General features: G+C 38.6%; 1 protein-coding gene across 12 annotated transcripts in view; it reads right to left on the bottom strand.

The window, feature by feature from the left end:
- Positions 1–19,801, bottom strand: part of DISP1 (dispatched RND transporter family member 1) — a gene marked incomplete at its 3' end in the record, with an annotated part of 90,164 nt that overhangs the window by 42,394 nt on the left and 27,969 nt on the right. Inside the window, exons 5-7 of one of the 12 annotated variants that reach the window (XR_013921944.1) lie at positions 16,659–16,910; positions 16,314–16,503; positions 13,900–14,056 (exon numbers count right to left, since the gene is read on the bottom strand). The exons of 9 other annotated variants lie outside the window; for them this stretch is intronic. Of the gene's footprint in view, positions 1–7,001; positions 7,083–13,899; positions 14,057–16,313; positions 16,504–16,658; positions 16,911–19,801 lie in introns of those variants that run through there. 2 more of the 12 variants (XR_013921945.1, XM_080341345.1) reach the window with 2 other exon arrangements.

Genomic DNA, 19,801 nt, shown 5'->3' with positions numbered 1-19,801 from the left:
CAGCTGACACACTGTTGCAACATATGAAGTTTGGCCATTCTCTCTTTTCAAACAAGACAGAAAGAGTTGCAATCCTTAGTCACGACCCTTTCATAGTCTTTCTTAGAGGGAACACACCAGGCAACGCCATCGGGCACCAACCACTTCTGCTGGCTTTGGCTCCTACCAGCTGTCCCATTCCACTGCTGCAACTATTTTCTGTACCTTTTCCAGGCTGGATGCCTTCACATCCCTTCCTGAGCTTACTGTGACATTAATCACAGGTTCTTCTTGCCACAGTGGTGTCTTTTAAAGAGAGAGAGAGAGATTTGGAAGAAGCTGAAGGACTTCAACAGTGCTGGATGTTAACAGGAGAGCTGGTGGTGGTTTTGGGTGCTCTGGGGACAAAGTGATGCTGAAGGACTGCGTGAGCACTCAGGGAAAAAGTGCAGAGGTTTCTGAAATCCTTGAAGACCAGAGAGCAGACACCATGCTCAATAGTTAATGAACTGGAGAGAATAAGGGAACGTGGAACAGAAGCCAAGAGCCATTTAAAGGGTAAAACGACAGAATGAGTTCTGTACATGGCATACTTACTCTGCAAGTATTTTATTATAGCTACACTGAATTTTTATTACAATTCCTATCCACCTACAGAACTTCCTGACTGGTGTTTTTTTCTTGGACACAATATTCTCATTGCATCTTAGCTGCTATAGCACAGTACTTGCAGTAGCCAATTTACCAAATGCCATTTAAAACAAACAATGCAGTGGGAGAAATACGGTAGGGACCAACTACTTATTTATTACTTCTCATACTAAAGTATATTTTCATGCAACACTGGAGGTAATGCTCAGATAGCAGCAGCTACTTTAATTACTCAGAGGCACAAGGGGCACATATTGGGATATCCCAGACTATAGCAGTATGCAGGACATGTCAGGAGCACAGTACTGAGCAAGTTAATTGGACCGAGTCAGTCTGCTCCATCAGAGATTTCTAGGTCTAGACTGCCACTGATTGTGTCACACCTGACAGTTTTGCAGATATCCAAGTGTCTGCATGGTGCTCTTGAGTGCAGAAATACACAAACACATAAACGGATTTAGCCAAGACTACAGCCACACAAACGTGAGTTGCCTGCTCCTAGACCCAAACTGAGCCTGGAAACTGAGCAGCTGTGTTCATGAGGCATCACCCTTGAGATGGAAACTCTCAAAAGTGGCACATGGCAGCCTCAGAACAGACAGTGAAGTTAATTCACAGCCTCTGTTACCCAGCCAGAGATAAAAGAGAATACTGTAACGGATAACAAAAGCATCCAGCAATGAAAAAAACCTGTGCTTTATTTCTTTGAGGTACAGGATGAGGTGAATGAAATACAAGCTATTAAAGGTAAAAACTCACAGCCTCTTACATTGGCATTCTTCTATCCACTCTTTCCCTCCCCACCCAGTGGTTAGAGGAGACAAACCTTCATATAAATATAGGTAATAGTTAAGCAAAACTGATTTGGTATTATCATACACGTGCAGCGGAAGCCTAAAATACTGATATTTCCATTTTCAGACTGCTAGCTCCGTGAAAATGAAACATTGTCTTATCAACAGGTGTCATGAACTGGCTGTCCTTCTCCAGTTTCCACTCATCCAGACTTCATCACAAAATCCATCATAATTGATACAGAATCATAGAATCATTACAGTTGGAAAAGACCCTCAAGATCATCGAGTCCAACCATAACCTAAACTAACTCTGGCACTAAACCATGTCCCTAAGAACCTCATCTAAACACCTTTTAAACACCTTCAGGGATGGTGACTCCACTGCTTCCCTGGGCAGCCTGTTCCAATGCCTGACAACACTTTCTGTGAAGACAATTTTCCTAATATCCAATCTGAACCTTTCCTGGTGCAACTTGAGGACACTTCCTCTCATCCTATCACTTGCTACTCAGGAGAAGAGCCCAACACCTTCCATGCTACAACCTCCTTTCAGGTAGTTGCAGACAGCGATAAGGTCTCCCCTCAGCCTCCTTTTCTCCAGGCTGAATAGCCCCAGTTCCCTCAACTGCTCCAGACCCCTCAACAGCTTCATCACCCTCCTCTGCACTCTCTCTAGTGTTTCAATGTCCTTCTTATGATGAGGGGCCCAAAACTGAACACAGAATTTGAGCTGGGGCCTCACCAGCGCTGAGTACAGTGGCACAATCACTTCTCTAGTCTTGCTGGCCACACTATTCCTGATACAAGCCAGGATGCTGTTGGCCTTTTTGGGCACCTGGGCACACTACTGGCTCATGTTCAGCTGCTGTCAATCAACACCCCCTGGTCCTTTTCTGGGGAACCAGCTGGTCCTTTTCTGCCAGGCACTTTCCAGCCACTCTTCCCCAAGACCGTATCGCTGCCTAGGGTTGTTGTGACACAAGTGCAGGACCCGGCACTTGGCCTTGTTGAACCTCATACAATTGGTCTCAGTCAGATGATCCAACCAGTCGAGATCCCTCTGCATGGCCTTCCTACCCTTCAGCAGATCAATACTCCCACCCAGCTTGGTGTTGTCTGCAGACTTACTGAGTGTGCACTCAAAATCTCTTCATCCAGATCATTGGTAAGGAGATTAAACAGAACTGTCCCCAATACTGAGGCCTGGGGAACACCACTTGTGACCAGCCGCCAACTGGATTTGGCTCCATTCACCACAACTCTTTGGGCTCGGCCCTCCAGCCAGTTCTTGATCCATCACAGAATACACCCAAGAAAGGTTAAGAATTCAATGAGAATAGAGCATGAAAAAAAAAAATCTATAAGCCTTGCAAAGCAGTCTTTCCAGCACTAGAGACAAGGGAAATGTTCAACATGATTGCTGATCGTGCTCTATTTGGGTTTTTTAAATAAACAAAGAACTTCTGGCTTGCAATTGGGAAATTTAAACCCTACACTACATTCAACAAAACAGACACCAACACATTCTTTTAATATTCTGGAAACTGGACATTTAAGGTCACATCATCTTAAATAACACTGAAAGTCAAAGCAGAAAAATAAATTTCTGGGGGCAAAGAGGGTCTTTCATTGTCCACAAAGGGCCTAGAACAATGTGCTCTCAGTCCCTGGTGTAATTAAAGTCAGTTCAGTATGATATTGCAAACAAATACAGCAGAATTCTAAACTATTTCCTTTATTGATTTTTTTTAAAAAAAGCTCTCAAAGTATGATACTGACATTTTCCAGGTTTTTTTTGCTTCAACTGAAACAAGACACTCTACAACATTTTAACTTTTTAAATTGAGATCATGAGGTTTTAAGCTAGGTCATGTGAAGGTTGAGTTTTATGAAATATAAGACTGTTTTGTTTCATTTGCTTACAGAACAACATCAGTTTAACGATTTTCCAGTGAAAATCTATTAGAGAAGATCTTACTTTGCTGTTTCCAAATCACATGTATTCTGAACCAAAGTCGATATCTGAGGCTCCACAGTAACTCAAGACAAGTCCCGAAAAGCTATTAAGTTTAAAAAAATTCCCGACATCGAAATAATTTATTTACAGTACTAAAATTTTAAAAAGTCACATATTAATCATAAAAACAAAAAAATCCAATTTATTACTCTGAAAATGCTTTAATATGGAAAGTTTGTAAGATAGTTTTATTAGCATCTCCAATAGTTTTTGGATACTAACAGAAAGAAAACTTGTTAAAATTACAAATAAATCTGGAAGAACTGAATATCTATACTTCTGATTTACCTATAGATCTCAACATTTTGAAGGAATTTTTAATAGCTTGTCTTCAGTTGTAACACTTTTATTCTCTAAACAGAGCACTCCAATAATAAGTTACATTAAAATGCAGCTGCATAAACATGTTTACACACAGTTACATGTTCTCATTCACATTCCTTTCTCACAGGTGTACCTTTTCCACTATGAACTAACTATATTTAAGTGCATCTTACGTAAGTGCACATATGTATAATCTCACTTGTAAAATAGTCCAGACTGACTAAAGGGAAAAACTAACAGAATGCTTTTCTGAACATAAAATAAACAAGTGACAAAACCCAGTAATTCCGTCACTTGTACCACGACAGTATTTAACTTATAACCACTATCCTGATGTTACAGTGAAAGTGACTATTGTAGTATAGTTTTTTTTCCAAGTGACAGGAGAAATGCACTTTACCAGTAGTGTTACAGTAATTACCATATTAAAACTAACTTGTCTATAGCCAAAGAAATAACAAAAGAACTGCATTTCTCCCATCATTTGGAGGCCTTCATATAGCAACAGTCCAGAAAACACAACGAGCACTATTTCTATTTCAGCTGGAAAAGCAAAAGAGAAGTCACTTCTTCAGATTCATATTCTTAGTTCAGGAAACAGCGAAGTCTTCAAAGCTAAAGGATTCTTTCAGAACACTGAAGTAGCAATTACTTTTAAGATAAGGACCATTGTTTTGCACTTAATTCCAGGGAAACTAAAAATGTAACATCAATATTTATTGCAAATGCATAAGTATTGGCATATAATATGTGCACAAACACAAACACATGCAAAACTAACATTATGTTGCAGATACCAGAAAAATCATTCATTTTGTTGTTCATTTACTTTCACAGCTGAAGAAAGAAGGTTCTCAGTACTCAATTAAGAGCAAATTAGGTGATGACTGTAGTTTTGAAACATTTCTACCTATTGGAAGTTCTCCTACCCATTGCAATTTTAACTTTCAGCCTAGTGTGCTGTTCCCTTGGCTTAGTAAAAATAACAGGAGAGGGAAAAAAAAAAAAGCAAGCTATCAGCTTCTTAATTATTTGTTTTTCCAAAGGATTTTCAAAATTAACTGCCTAAGCCTTCAAATAATGCATGAAAGAGCTCCCTGCCTTTTGTGCACAACTCACCTCATACTTCACCTTTGCTCATTAGGGAAGTGAAATAACCACCAAAGTTGATTTTTTTTTCTTCAGAAAAAAAAGAAAAAAAAATAAATCGAAGTGTTTGGAGTAAACAAGCATTGCTAGAGCCCACAGAGGAGCTTTTATGTGATGTGAGCTTTACTGACACACTAACGAAGCCCTAACAGACAAAGCAAGAGAAAACACTATTTGAGCACCAACTCAGTGTTTGCTCACCAGGCTGCTTGCCTGCCAGCTGGTTCCCCAAGCTCAGCTCCTGCGAGGTGAAGTCAATCTCCTCTGGCTGTCTCTTAGCAAACAGATGTGAGCCTGGGAATTCCTCTGCCATCCAGATAAATCAAGAACCAGACCTTTCACAGCACCAACCTCCATGGCTTTAGAAGGAGATGTCAGAATTCTCTGGGACCCTCCGATTTCACACTGTGTAGAGTAACCTACAGTTACTGCCCATCATACACAAGTCACAATTTCCAAAGCTATTTACTAAAGTTTATTTGACAGATGTCTGTTTTACCTGCTCCTCTAAGTCAACAACCTTGAAAGAAGTCTAACCTATGAAACACCTATGCAACATTCCCCTACATGATTTTTTTAAAACACTATTTCTCTTCATTTTATATTATGCCTATGGATATTGAGGTGTATCTCATCAAAAAGCTGATTTGGCGTTTTCTGCAGTGCATACGTGCTTCCCTGGAGCCACATGGTTCTGAGCTGCATTCTTGTCAGTACAAAACTGCAACTGTACACCTTCCTGATCAATTCTCAAATCAAAAAGTCATTTGGAAAAGCACAGGGTATACAGAAATTGCATTACAGTTCTATTACAAACCCAGATATGTTATATCTCTCAATAAGGTCCATTTAACAAACCAAACTTTTATACTGAATATGTCCAGTATTGACCAAATGCCTAAGATGATGTACTTGAAGGATTTCCAAACCTGATGGTACCTCGAGATTTACATTCAGTAAGTAAAGTTGGATGGTTATTTAAAGACAGAGTTCAAGACCAGACTTCAATTAGATTACTTCTACTACAGTCTCTGTGATGAATGTAGCCAATTCAGTTAGACAATATTGCTTTCAATATTGCTTTTTCAGTTACTATAGGCTACCCATTTTACATATACTATACATGCTCTGTGTCTAGGCGATTTGTCAGAACTGGATTTGATTCTCTACTGGTTACAGGAATTGCAGTATCAGATTAACTCTCTTCACATAAGAATTAAGGAATGTAAAGAGGATCAGGTGCTGAAGTATATTCAGGAGGAGAGTGAGTTTCTGTCCCCAGGAACTGGGGATCATGAAGTGCTCCAAGACTCTGAAGCAGGAGGACTGATGCAAGTCTCTTGCATGGGAAACGAGGATATGGAAATTGAGAGAACACTAGTACCTTTCGGGTCATTACACAAAGCCACGGAGATATATACTTTTATATATATATACACATATATATATCCTGGCAAAGAAGAGTGGCTGGGTGTATGCCAGCGGCACCACAGCTGTACAAAGTCAGCACCAGAAAGCCACGGCTGTATGGACGGGAGACGGCACACGGCAGCTGCTGAGGGCTCCCAGCAGCAGCTGCACAGGCTTTCTGGGCGTAGGAGAAAACTTTGGCCCCTTGGCAGCTCCCTCCCCTTTCCACTCACTTAATTGGGCTGTGTACCTGTTCCAGGGCACGGGCACTGCTAGTTTTAATAAAGCTAAGAAATTCGTTTACTACCAAGCAATTGAACCTTTATAGAAGCGTTCAGATATTAAAACCTGTATATTCTTTCTACAATTTTAAATCTTATTTAACAGAACAGCCTTGTTTAGTCTACCCTATTTAACAGTCAGACAGATACTATTTTAATATGAGCAATGCATGCCTAAGATACTGACCTTCCCAGCAAGTACTCACAGCCCAATGAGCTATTGAAAGCAGAAAAGCAGCCACAGAAAGATTGCTCTATTTGTCAGAAGATATTAATCTTTGCATATACCCTTTCCAAAACAACTTATGTATAAATCTACCAGCAAAAAGAAACCAACCAACTTTCCCAAGGAGTTTGCTTTAGAGACAAAGATTAAAAAAAAAAATATCTAACCTTGAGGAAAGAATCCCAATTAATTTTGGATGACTTGTTCTTCATGCTTGCATGACATATCCACTACATTTTTTTTTCCCCCTACAGTGAACAAAATCATATACATGGATCTGGTCATAGGACTTGAAGCCAAATGCATACAACTGCTAGGCATTAGAAAAGGCTGTAATATCCACCAGCGTTCTTCCCACCCTTCCAGTACAACCGCGTGCGAGATGTCGGGCAGGACCAGCACTATTAGTGGATGGTGACTGGAAGGAGGTGACCCCAAGCTCTTTGGTTACCGACACATTATAACCCACGGGTAAGAGCAATCTGCATATTTCAGGGGGAAGGGGAGAAGGGAGAGATGGGAACTGGAATGCTCGGTCTAAGGTCAAGAGACAAAGAATTTCACAGCTAGGTGTTAATTTTAAGAGGGAAGTGCCTATCACACAAACATGTGCTAAGATGCTCACCCACATGCTTCCTCTTCATAGATCAGTTTTAATCTCAATAAATTTTCTAAATTCAGCTCACTGCATATCTGTACAAATACATTTGCTAGCATAAGGATGGCAATCATAACAGGCAAGAACAGCCAGGAGTAGGGAGATGAGTTTCTTTCAGTGACACTAATGATTTAGGTCCACTTAGAAGTCTGTATGCACACAACGTATATTTTGTAGTATACACTGTAAAAGAAATAGCTTTAGAGTTGATACTTAGCACTAAACTTGTTAAAATATTGCTTGAGAAAGAGTATGTAGGACAGACCATAACTAAGAAGTAGAGCTGCAAACTGAAGGGATAAGCAGAAGCAAGATGCTTAATTTCTGGTTGTAAGTTTACAGAAAACAAGTTATTGCTGAACTAGTTTCAAATTCTCACCAAATAACAAAGCAGAAACAAAGGGCTGTGTTTGAAGTGCTTAGAAACTGAAATTCCAAGTCCCCTACATACAGGAATTTCTTTCATTAGGACAAGATGGAGAAGAACTCAGTGATTAGCATTCTAATTCAATGCTAAAACATAGTCGGATGCAACTGGTAAAGCCACTGAAGGGGTTTTCCCAGGTCTCTTGCTTTCTTGTTGAATGACTGCGCTTTTCCTTTCAGAGCTAAACAAGTTGGTTCAACAACATCATTATCTCCTGCGACTTTCTTCCCAAGCGCTGTGTTACTGCTCTGTTTGTGTGGTTACTGGACACACTGAGCAGGCACATCCAAGGTCTATAGATCACCAGTCAGAGGATGATTGAAATGGTCAGGCTTCTGCACAGAACATATCTAAAAGTCACCAGCCACCATGAGTTAGTTTGCAATGCCGCAGGTAAACACTTAAGTGACAACAAACAAAGCGGTATTCCATTAAAACAGCACTGGTGAAACACAGGTGGCTGCCTTCAGATGGACATAATTCAAGAAAAATTGTGCTAGAGTATTACTGAATTCTGCATAGTACTTCGCAAAAAAGCCTCATGACTTCAAAAATAAAAGAACAGCCAGGTCCTGTTAAGTTTACTACACTCACTCCCCTCACATTTAAAGATGGAAAGAAATACTTCCCTCAGGGAAGGGGGGCCCAGCTCATAATTTCTGGATTAAACCCATTACTATTAGCTGCAGAATGAAATTATTAGTGACAGGTTCACTGAATTACCTCTTTACAGAGGTCAGCAGAGCTTCCTAGAAACCTAAAACTGCCATTGTAAATTTAGCTAGTAACAAGTGAGTTTTCTAAACCATCAAAATTAGAGGTAAACATAATAAAGAACCTGTTTTAACACCCTAATTTAGTCATGCACTGAAGTACAATACATTTGCATTTTCTTCACTTCAAAGTCAAACTGAAAAATACACGAGCGCTGGCAGGTATTGCTATTACATCAACATTTTATATCCACAGATGCGGACATACAATTTCTATTGATTTTCGGTATGCTCATTTCTCTTTAAAACAAACCAAGAATAATTCCTCTGGCAAGCACACAAACCATAGCTTGATGAGTACATTTAAAATAAGATTAAACACAAGCTTAAAATAGGTTTAAATTGAGGCTTTCACCATGCAAAATTCTGTTATGAAATTAATCAATTTTGCAAACGTCAAGAAAAAAAGAAACTGCATGTAAAAAAAAAAATCTTACTTTTATTCTGTGTTTATTACTGCCATTTTAAAGCTTTGCCCAATTATTTACAAAGGAACTTAGACAGAAATCATTCAATCCACCACTTTATAGGCTATGCTTAGTTCTGTTTAAGCTTCCAAGACTGCTAGTAAACTGTGTACTGTTTCATGTAAAATACACACACAGTCCTTGAAATACAGCCTGTGTTTCCCCCCCTCCCAGGTAAGTGACCTCATCTCTGGATTACAAAGTCCTGTTTCTCTTGCTTGTTCCCTCTCTCACCCTGGTGCTGTAAATTTTGCGCTCCTAGTTGTACAAAGGATGCCCTTGATCCAAACCCAGTAAACAGCTGAGTAGTTAAGAGTCCTCTACGTGGTGAGAAACCTGAGCTTGAAACCATTCAGATGGATTTCAGCATAAAAAGCTAAGTCTTCCTTTTCTTGGAGATGTCACAGAGTTGCCCGGCAATTCTATCAAAGCACTGCAAGGCATTTGCAGAGAAGACCCTTGATTGCCATTGCAGTGGAACCTGGACACTGGGGCACTGGTAAGAACAGCACTGGGCAGACTGGGCAGAGCCTCTGCTTGTTAACACACCAGTACGACCTGCTGCTTGGACTGCAAGGGGACTGGAACGTTACACTTGGCAATCCTTACTTTCAAATGGTAAAATAAACACCTTTAATTCTGCTGGCTCATAAGGAACTAACTGGTAAAATGGTGCTGCAGGTGAATTACTGGGGAAGAAATGGAACACCCCGCAAAATGGTCATGGTAAATCTTACAGTAAAGTGTCACCTGTCACAACTGAGCCACATTCACTAATATTGAACAAGAACCTATTAAATTTCTTATACTCCCACAAGCCTTAAATAGTTTTAAAACATGCTTTGTTGTGATTTATTTTACCAGTAGAAAGCTATTGTGCAAAGATACTTGAATCCCACTGACCCTGGTCACAAGTTCCCTAGAACTATGACCAAAATTCAACAGTTGTGATGTAGACCCTGAACCTGAAGCAGACTGGTATTAATTTACAATTAAGATACTAAACTACCATAGAGTGCAGATTTCATCATCTAAATTCAGTTTACTATGAATTCAGTTCCTTTTGGAATTTCTTTTTTTCTACTTAATATTTTAATGGGGTTTTTTAACAACTAATACATCGCATGCAATAACAAGAGATACCCAGTGACAGACAACGATGCAAAAGGCTGTAAAAAGTGCTTGATTAATTAACTGTGAGATTCAATATCACCTTTTTGTGCAGGGCACATGAACATGGCAGGCAAACAACCTCTTCTCTGCTGTACCAGTTTCTGTATCATTGTGGTACAGAGTAAGACCAAGTTGTTCATCTACCTCCTGGCACTGGGTTTAAGTTGCACCCAGGTTGAACAAATGACCTTATTGAAGTAAGAATTTATTCAAATTGTTACACTTCACAGAATTTGCAAAGTACTCTCAGTAAGATTAAGCCAAGAGGGGACAGGCACACAAATGAAACTTCAAGATAACAAATATTCATATAAGTAGCTAATCAAAATACTGAGAAATTCACAAGAAAACTCAGGCATTGAAGTCCTGGAGTGGTCTAAATTACTCTATGTTCCTCTAATACTAATATATTTCACTATAGTTCCACAGGTTTGTGGGTCTAGCTCTGATTGCAGCTACTGGCAACTAAATCTGAAGCAGAACTACTCGCCTTCAAGACACCAGGTGATCTGAAATTCAACCAACTCTGTCAGGGGCTGCACTCAATTATCTACCATCTGGAAACTATAAAAAGCAAAATTATACGAAAGGTAATGAAAAAATGCTATTAAAAAGTGATGGTGATGGTAAAGTCTGACAACTTTCCAACAGAACTAACTGGAAACTTATCTTTTCTGATGGCCCTCACAACTTAGAGCAAGCTGGGTGAGAGCTAAGAGCCCTGAGGCCTTAGATAAGGCTGCCCAGCAGGGTCTCCTACCTATCCCCTGGAGAGAAATTATTTCCTTCTACAAAGAAATGCAGAAATTTTTGCTTTAACTTTTAAATTGAATTTAAAAAAAAAAAATAAATCAAATTTCAAAACAATGGAATCCTTTGCAAAAGTACAGTTCCCTTCCTCCAGCCAACTCTGTAAGGCCTCTTTCTGAAAAACGAAGCACTGTTCAAAATTAAATTAAGGGATTATTTGGAGTTGTCTTGGATAAGCTGATACTTGGCTTGTGTTTAAGTTACTGTAATGGTCTTTACATAGGCTCATAAGTCACACAGCAAATTCTGGCAGAAACAGACTTCAGCCTTTAAAACATACATCTTCAGGTATTTGAACACAATGCCAAAAATCTCCTGAAGATAAGTGAAACACACCAGGAAAACTGGTTTTAATATCCGAAGAGTTACTCAACCTGAACTGAATTTATCAAGATAAAGAATACATTTTTCTTACTATTCTGAGGACAGACGAATCTTTCTGCTCAATATCTAACAGCTGCTGTAAACAACAGATGCTGGAAATTCTTTAAGAGATTCTATTTAAAAAAATCTTTTATAGGGCAAAATACTTCGCAACCTAAATACCAGAGTTCCTATAATGAAATCAATTTCTATGCCATGGTCTTAATTTCAGTCTACTTCATATATTCATCCAGCCTCTAAGCTTCACATTCAAGAAGTTCTCATGCCAGCAGCAGTCTTCCATAAAAAGCCTTGTTCACTTAACGGTGCCATTCTTTGCTCAGTGAAATATTAGTTCCTGCAACCTGCCTGAAAGTAACTGAAAAACAACATACTCTCGTCTGGCAGAAAGAAAACAACACCACACACTAAACAAGAACTTAAATGGCTACCTTTTCAAAACTGAGACTTATTTGTGAAACTGTGTAGTTTATTCTACATAGAACATTTCTGCTTATTACTTAATCCAAAAATGAAAATCGTAACTTTTCGCCAATTTACTGAAAAGCTTTTCTTTTTTTCCCACCCACAGTTTAAGCCAAATGTGTCTCAGCACTGGATTCCAAACTTTAATTTCCTTCTACTTTTGCTATTGTTATGCCAGCACTTCTAAATATTTACCATTCCCAGATTCCTAAAATGGAAGGAGCCGGGGTTCTTTTGTAGTGCAGATGATTTGCACAGACCCCAAGTAGCAGAGAAATTCTCACGCTTTCATGGGAGGGAACTGGATTTAGGGGACACTTTGTTCATGACAGAGTAAAGTAATCTTTAATAAATTTAAATTGAAGGGTCTTTCTAACACAGAGGGATTATGTATACCTTCCTCATATACAATGATAAACATTAAAGGTATTAATAAACATTCCTTAGAGAACTGCAGGTTTACATTTTTCATAAAGTGTAGAAGTGATTAAATTGCATCTATATCTGGAAACATTCAGCACTAAGCTGCTGAAAAGTCATTTTACTGTATACGCCACTTCAATTTATCTTCCTAAAAAATAAACTGTCATTATAGATAAGGATTTGGTAAAAGTTTAATTGAAAAACCTAAGGAAAAAACAGCAAAATGTAAGCATTAAACAGCACGAAAAAGGAAAATAAGCTTCAATTTTATGGCTAGTGAAACTTTTGGGGGGACAGCTTCGTCACTGCTACCAAAGGGGTCGCCAGCTTGCTCTTTACTGGCATCGTATGCATCCAGCAAAGGGATCTACGAGAGAAAAACCCCATATCCGATTTATTTATTAAATCAAACTCATAGTCTAATGAGTTAAGCTACAGTCAATTTCGAGGAGATATTAAACATAGAAGATAGTGTAATCTGAGACAAAAGCAGTTTTCCTTTCCTTTTTATAAGTAAACACTGAGTTAAATTCTCCTACTTAACATAAACCTGTTGCTAAGGAATTTATTCCTCCTGTCGTGACAGGACAGAAAGCCAATTAAAACCTGCTAAAGCCATTGATCTTGCCATTTTAGCTGAAGCTGTGAATAAAAGTATCAACATATTATAGTATTCTTTATTTTAAAGTTGTCAATTTATGCTCTCTAACTAGACAGAAATCCTTCCAGAAAATCCTTTTAAGCACTGAGCCTCTTTTGTTATCAAAGCAAACATTTCTTTGTGTGTATATTCCATCTGCTAAAGTTGGATTTCTCCCCCTTATGGCTGTGAAAACTTGGGGAATAAGAATCTAAATGAGATCATCATCCCCATGTATCCCAGCATTCCTAAAGAATCTATATGAGTGTATGTGGTAATTGACAGAGGAACAAATGAAATTTAAAATAAAACTAGTTTTCTGCACGGTGTGGAGCTATAGTTCCTCAATATACATACTACATAGGTAAATCAGAAAAAAAAGAAAGCAAAGGCTGCCAAAAATCTGCTTTTCAGTCTAAGGCAGCAAAATTATTACAAAAAAAAGTCATAATTTCTACAAAACTAGGAGAACAAACACTTCTAAGGTACGGTTATTACTACCAAACCTATTTTACAGAGCTCTGCCTATCAATAACCATCTCTCCTCATGTTCCAGCTACAGCACCATTTCTCCTCCTTCTATAAGGACCTTTGCTTCTATTTTTGTATTTATCTCCTCTGCTCCTGAATCCTCCTAATGACAAAATCTCCTGAATCAGCAGAACCAGAAACTCAGATCAATTTATAGAAGCAGCAGTCTAGATAGGAAAGGAGAAATTTCTGCATCTGTCCCGCAGGCAACCTTACTGTGTAGAATACCCATCTGCATAAACACTGTTTATCATTGCAAGAAGTATAGATGTGCAGGACAGTTTTAACATATGACCAAGAAGTTCCTGTGGGCACATAGATTCTATAGGCTGCATTAACCAGTTCCATGTTTTCATCACTGCAGTTGTACCTTCCACAGCACTGAAGCGTCAGGTCACATAAAGCTCATTGACAAGGCATGTCTTGAGACTTCCAATTTAGGCTAAGATTATTTCAAAGCTATTTATCCTCCTAAGGGAATAAGTTGGAAGACGAGATTAGTGAGAAACCATAATATTCGAAGTCATCATTAAAACGATTTTGTTTTTACAGACTGACAATCTTTCAGGAAACACTTTCTAAATGCCTCTTACTCAGCTGGTGAATTCCAAGCTATTTATCACCAAAGGTCCTATCTTTATAAAAGAAAATACTGAAAAAAACAACAGTGCTAGAATGTTAAACCCTTGAAAATAGAACTTTAAAAATAACAGCAGATACCAACAAATTGGAGACACTTTTTTTTCTTGAAGGTTTTTTTCTTTTTTTTTAGTTCTCATAAAAGCTGCTTTAGAAGTCATAAGAAAAAGAAATAAAGAAGAATTCTTTACCTCTACCATTTAAAACTCTTGGTTGAACAATTAGAAGCCTGCCCTATATGCTTACTGAAGGGATAAAGGCACATTATCCAAAATCGTCTGCAATGGGATCTGTGGTCAGTTGAGAGCACCAGAATTCAAAATGACTGATAATCATGAAACACTTTAGATCTCTCTAACTACCTAAATGCTGCAAGTATCACAAATCTGTTTTACAAAGCAGGTAAGCCAAGGTGTGTTACACGTCACTAACTATGGTTTGGAAATACTTCCCACATACTTTAACATCTTTCTTAGAGTATTTCAGAATCTATTTTATAAGATTGGCCTTGTATTTAACTAGAAAAAAAACGAGAAGCGGAAAGAACAAGCCTAAATGCCATCAATGGCCATACTACCTACAATAGAGTAATATGTTTCCTATGACTCAGTCCTGAGACGTAAATACAACACATTGGTTGACTTATATCTTTGCCCAAAATCAGAAATGAAGACACTGTCATCTTTTAGCCTCTGAAGAACAATGACACATAATGAAACAAAACTACTAGGGGAAAGAAAACAAGCACACACACGCAAACTCCCAATTTATTCAGTTCATAAGTAAGCTATAGAAGGTAGCTTTTCTTATCAGAACTGTCTGGAGAAAAATATGCTTCCTACTACCATTACTGGATTTTGTGATTTTTCTAAGCTGATAATGAAAATAATACTAACCAGCTATAATGAACATTATAAATTTTCAGGCTTATAAGGTGACTTTGGTATTATTAGGCTTAACAGATACCAAACAGTGGAAAAGATTGCCCAAGATAAATTTAATCACAATACATTATCTACTTGTTTGATAAATCAAGTAACACAGCTCCTGGCTTCAAAACTAGTAATTATCAGAAAATTTTTAAAAGCTGAAAAAAATCTGAACTTCTCATTATCTTTTAACTGCAGTAACTAAAGGTTAAATATTACTGAAGACTGCACCAAACTTTGAAAAACACTTTGTTGTGTCAAATTATGTGCTTTCATATTTCTTTAGTTTGAAAGGGTAAACTTCAAATGTGACTTAAAAGCTGAGACATAATGCAGCTAGCTAAACTGGAAAACTAGAGTAGTGTCAAAGGTATGTGGGTATACGTCAAAGAAATACATTGGTAACACTGAACAGCACGGTAAGCATGCCTACCTTACACTAGAAAAGCAATTTTAAAGAGCAGCAGTTTTAAAGAATAGCCAAGGTTAATTACACAGTAAGGAATAGTCTTAAAATGGGAAATGTTTATATATATAGTTAACAGTTCTGTATGTGTTATAAGTAACATCCAGACAACAGGCCACAGACACAAACTTTTCAAAACAGTTAATGTCTGATATTCTCAGGAATCTTGCTCTCTTCAATGCAAAACATATGCTGTCAACTCTTCAGAGTGGAGGCAAAAAATGGAGCAGGAGCAAAAAAGGCATCTGGAAAGAGGCAGCCCGGTTCTAGGCAGGATGATGCCACTCTGCTTTTCTCCTTGTGCAGCACCTTTCAATCTTAAATAGTTCTTTGTGTTACTCTTCAATACAAGGTTTTAATGATACTGAATATTAATTCTCAAAGGAAAACTGAAAAAAACCTTCAAGCTAGATAAAAAGAGAACACGTTCACAAGAAAACATGCAAATATTTATCACACTTTTCTTCTATCCATCACCACAAAACATGGCACTCTATGCTCAGATTTCTTACCATCTAAATTTTAATCGATGCTTTAATTGTCACTAACAGCTAGAAAAGATGGCACTTTCTGATCCTGGATTAGTTATCTTGAACACGAATGAGCTGAAAACTAACTGCAGCCTTCTCAATACAGAAGAATCAAAATCACGAACTTTCCAGAGACTGCACAAAGCAACCCTTTCCTTCCTTACCCAGCCAGGGTGACTCACGAGAAACAGCTGACTGCACACAGAACGAAGTCTCCACTGGAAACCAGGCTCACGTGTTACATTTGATGTACTTCAGGCAAGTGAGAAAATTCATTATAACATTCCAAACAGGTTTCCAGGAACAGCAGCACACCGAATTAGGGGCTAAAAGAAGAGGAGTTGTCAGTCGTAACTGCATCAGAAAGAAAAACAGCAACACATTTCCTGGGGTTTTTTAAATTATACTTCAAGAGCTATTGTTGCTAATAGCTGCTCCAAGCTGTAAAAACTGCAACCTCAGAGGGCAAAAGTCAAAGAAACCCTACTGATTTTCCCCAGATTACTCACAGAATTAATAAGATCATTTGGGAGCCAGCCTTGAGGTTATCAGAAATCTCTCGCCATATGCCCACAGTACACTTTTGCAGTATTTCTGTTTACAACTCTTTAATGAACTGCAGCACTGAAACGGAAATCTTCTTGCCTGCTAGTAGGTCTTGCTGGAACGCATTTTGGGTATCCACATATTTTGCATTTCCAGTAGCAAAGTTAGGAATAAATGAAGCAGATAAGTCTTCAGCAGTTTTTCAGTACACATTCCTAAAACATCTTTATAAAATTATATTCACCTCTGAAGAAATAAATATTAAAACTTATTTATGTTTATTATTACTGATAATATAAATTATCTTAATTATGCATGATATAATCAAACATAACATTGCCTTAAAGTGCCACAGAAAGTGTTCCTTTTTAAACCATTTTTTAAAGCAATAGTCTCAGGCAGGTAGAAACAATCCAAACAATAAGAGTTCCATAGTCAAATTGAGCACTGCTGTTTCGACACATGAAAAAATCCCAAATATCAACAGAACTGAATGGAGGTTATGCTGCAAACATTCTTGTCAAGGAAGGAATCACACGATTTTAGCTACAGACGTATCTTCACTACACAATGTTTAGGCACTTAGAGCAGGGGTGTCCAACTCATTTTCACCAGAGGCCACATCAGCCTCGCAGTTGCCTTCATAGGGCCAAATGTAATTTTAGGCCTGTATAAATGTAGGAGTAGTTACATTACACTTAAAGGGTTTTAGTGCAACCACTGCCATTATTTGTGTACAAGTATCTCACTCTTCGAGCACCTGGTTCAATGATTACTACCATGTTACTACCTAAGCAGAACAGAACAGACATCAAGTTGGCTATCACCTTACATCAAAAACGTGGCTTGACAGCCAGAAGCTCAGATATCGGCTGTGAATTTGTGATGAGAGGTCAGCCGAGACAAACGAGAAATAGTACGCCAGCCACAGGAGGACCAGGTAGAGATCAGACAAATAAAAACAAGAATACACATGACAAAGCAGGACTTCAACCTGCCCTTAATATGAAGGGCTCAGCCAAACACCCAGCATTGCTGGAAGCACATGCATTTGAAAGTGTTATGCATATGAAAGTAAATTTGTTCTTCTGGCCTTTTGGACAAATATTTTGAGAAGAAAAACTAAAGGACTTGAAGAGGGCAAATCAGCCTAAGAACCAGAGTAACATTACAGGAGAGCAGAGAGACTGAATATCATCATCAGGTTGGAACCCAAAGATATGGGCTGTGAATAATACCGATTAAAAAAAACCCAAATCTTCCTTCCTTAAAAGGAAAAGCCAAAAAGAGGCAAAAATCCCCAAAGCAGCCTGTTACAGATAAGAAGTTGACTTAGCTTTGTTATCAATCTGAAAGAAATCACAATATTTGTGGAAGGATTTTGCGAGTTCAATCAGTACAATCAGTGTACTAAGATTATCAGGTACTCACTGTCACAGCTTGGAAGAATATTTTGCAATAGTTGACTTCCTACATCCCAGGTAATCCAAAATGGATTCCAAGCAAGCAGAAACATTAAGGGTCTTTAACCAATTATATCTGTTTTACTTGAAAAGTTACAGGCAGAACAAATCCTGCACATCAAGAGACAGGCAGCACAGAAGTACACACAAATACACATGTACTTAGTTTCCAAAATGGAAAGTTATATCTGAATACGGAGCAATGTTCTGTGCCTCAATTATTGTACATGGGAGTTCACTGTCATGAGAAGGGTTAACATAGCAAACTTATTGACCACTGCAACATGCAAACCTGTGTATGCCTTTTGCACATTAGAAACAGCCTTAAAGCAGTGAAACATTCTAAGTCATAAGCCTTCTTGTGTGACACACGGTTTCAAGAAATCCCATGGCGCTGCTGTAGTCTGCTGTCTAGGCACTGCTGATTCACCGTCTGCATGCATGTGTTGCAAAGACTGCTGGAACACGCAACATTCTGCATCCAAGTTCAGCATCTTGTTTGTGTTAGCGTGAACTTTTGCCCATTCTTGATCGATTATGCTTTTTGCACAGGAAAAGCATAAGATGAGTTTTAGAAATTCCTTTGTCAGGGCAGATCAGATTCTCCCTCTTCTTCCCCTCATAAAACATATGACAGGGAGCAGGGAAGAGAGAGAAGAGAAACAAAGCTTTTAATAAACTCTCAGAACAGAGAAACATTAATGCATGATAAGCCAAATTACCAGTTATCTCCACATTTTGTCCCAAAATCTCTAAGAACAACGGGCAACTATACTGCTAGCCCACCCAGCTAGGAGAGCTGCACATCCAGCCTTGGGATCAACTCATTGATTTCAGTCCAGCTCTTGGCTACATTCTTTTATTTGTAACGCATTCTCTTTGTCATCAGTAACGTGAACTGAATTTGCCATCTGATCAGACTGGCAACAGCAGTTTGCCTGCCTGGAGAACTTTGCTGCCTTCAGGTACCTTCAACTTCTGTCAGCTGTTTGGGACAGATGTTCACATACCCAGATACTGCTTTATGAGTTGGAGTAGCAAAGTGTCAGCTGGAGCTGGTTGGTGACATGGATGGTAGCAGGGATGAAGCAGACAAGTATTTGGCTGTAAGTTACATAGGTTATGAAAGAAAACCGCTGTCTTGGAGAAGTCACAAAGCGATAAGATGCAAGGATAATTTCTGTTACCTGGAAATGACGGTCACATCAACTTCCTCATGTTAATATTGAAAACCAGATGAAAAGGTCTTAGACTATGAAAGCAGGAGTTACTGAGACTGGCACCACAGAAGCATAAGGTAGAAATGGACCTTTTCCTTTCTCGAAAGCCTTGTGGCTGGTAGCATCTGGAAGCGTCGATCAGCTTTCTTACAGGTTTTTTGTAGACTTGAATTGGTTTTGAGCAGTGGCTACTTGAGTGCCAGAAATGGCATAACTTTTCTCTGAAATGAGGAGCGTTTAGGGTTGTAGTCACTGTCTTCACATACTTTGCTGATTATTCACCTAAACCAGTACTATCAATGGACTCTTCTGCTATTTTTGAGCCAATTGTAGAGCTACAAGTGTAACTTCATTCTGGTCTTATCCAGGGAGTCCAACACCTGTAAGAGTCCTTAACAGTTCCCTGTAAACCCCTCTATCAAA

Source organism: Nesoenas mayeri (genome assembly GCF_963082525.1).
Source record: "Nesoenas mayeri genome assembly, chromosome: 3".
NCBI classification, from domain to species: domain Eukaryota; kingdom Metazoa; phylum Chordata; class Aves; order Columbiformes; family Columbidae; genus Nesoenas; species Nesoenas mayeri.
This window is presented reverse-complemented; position numbering and strand designations above follow the sequence as displayed.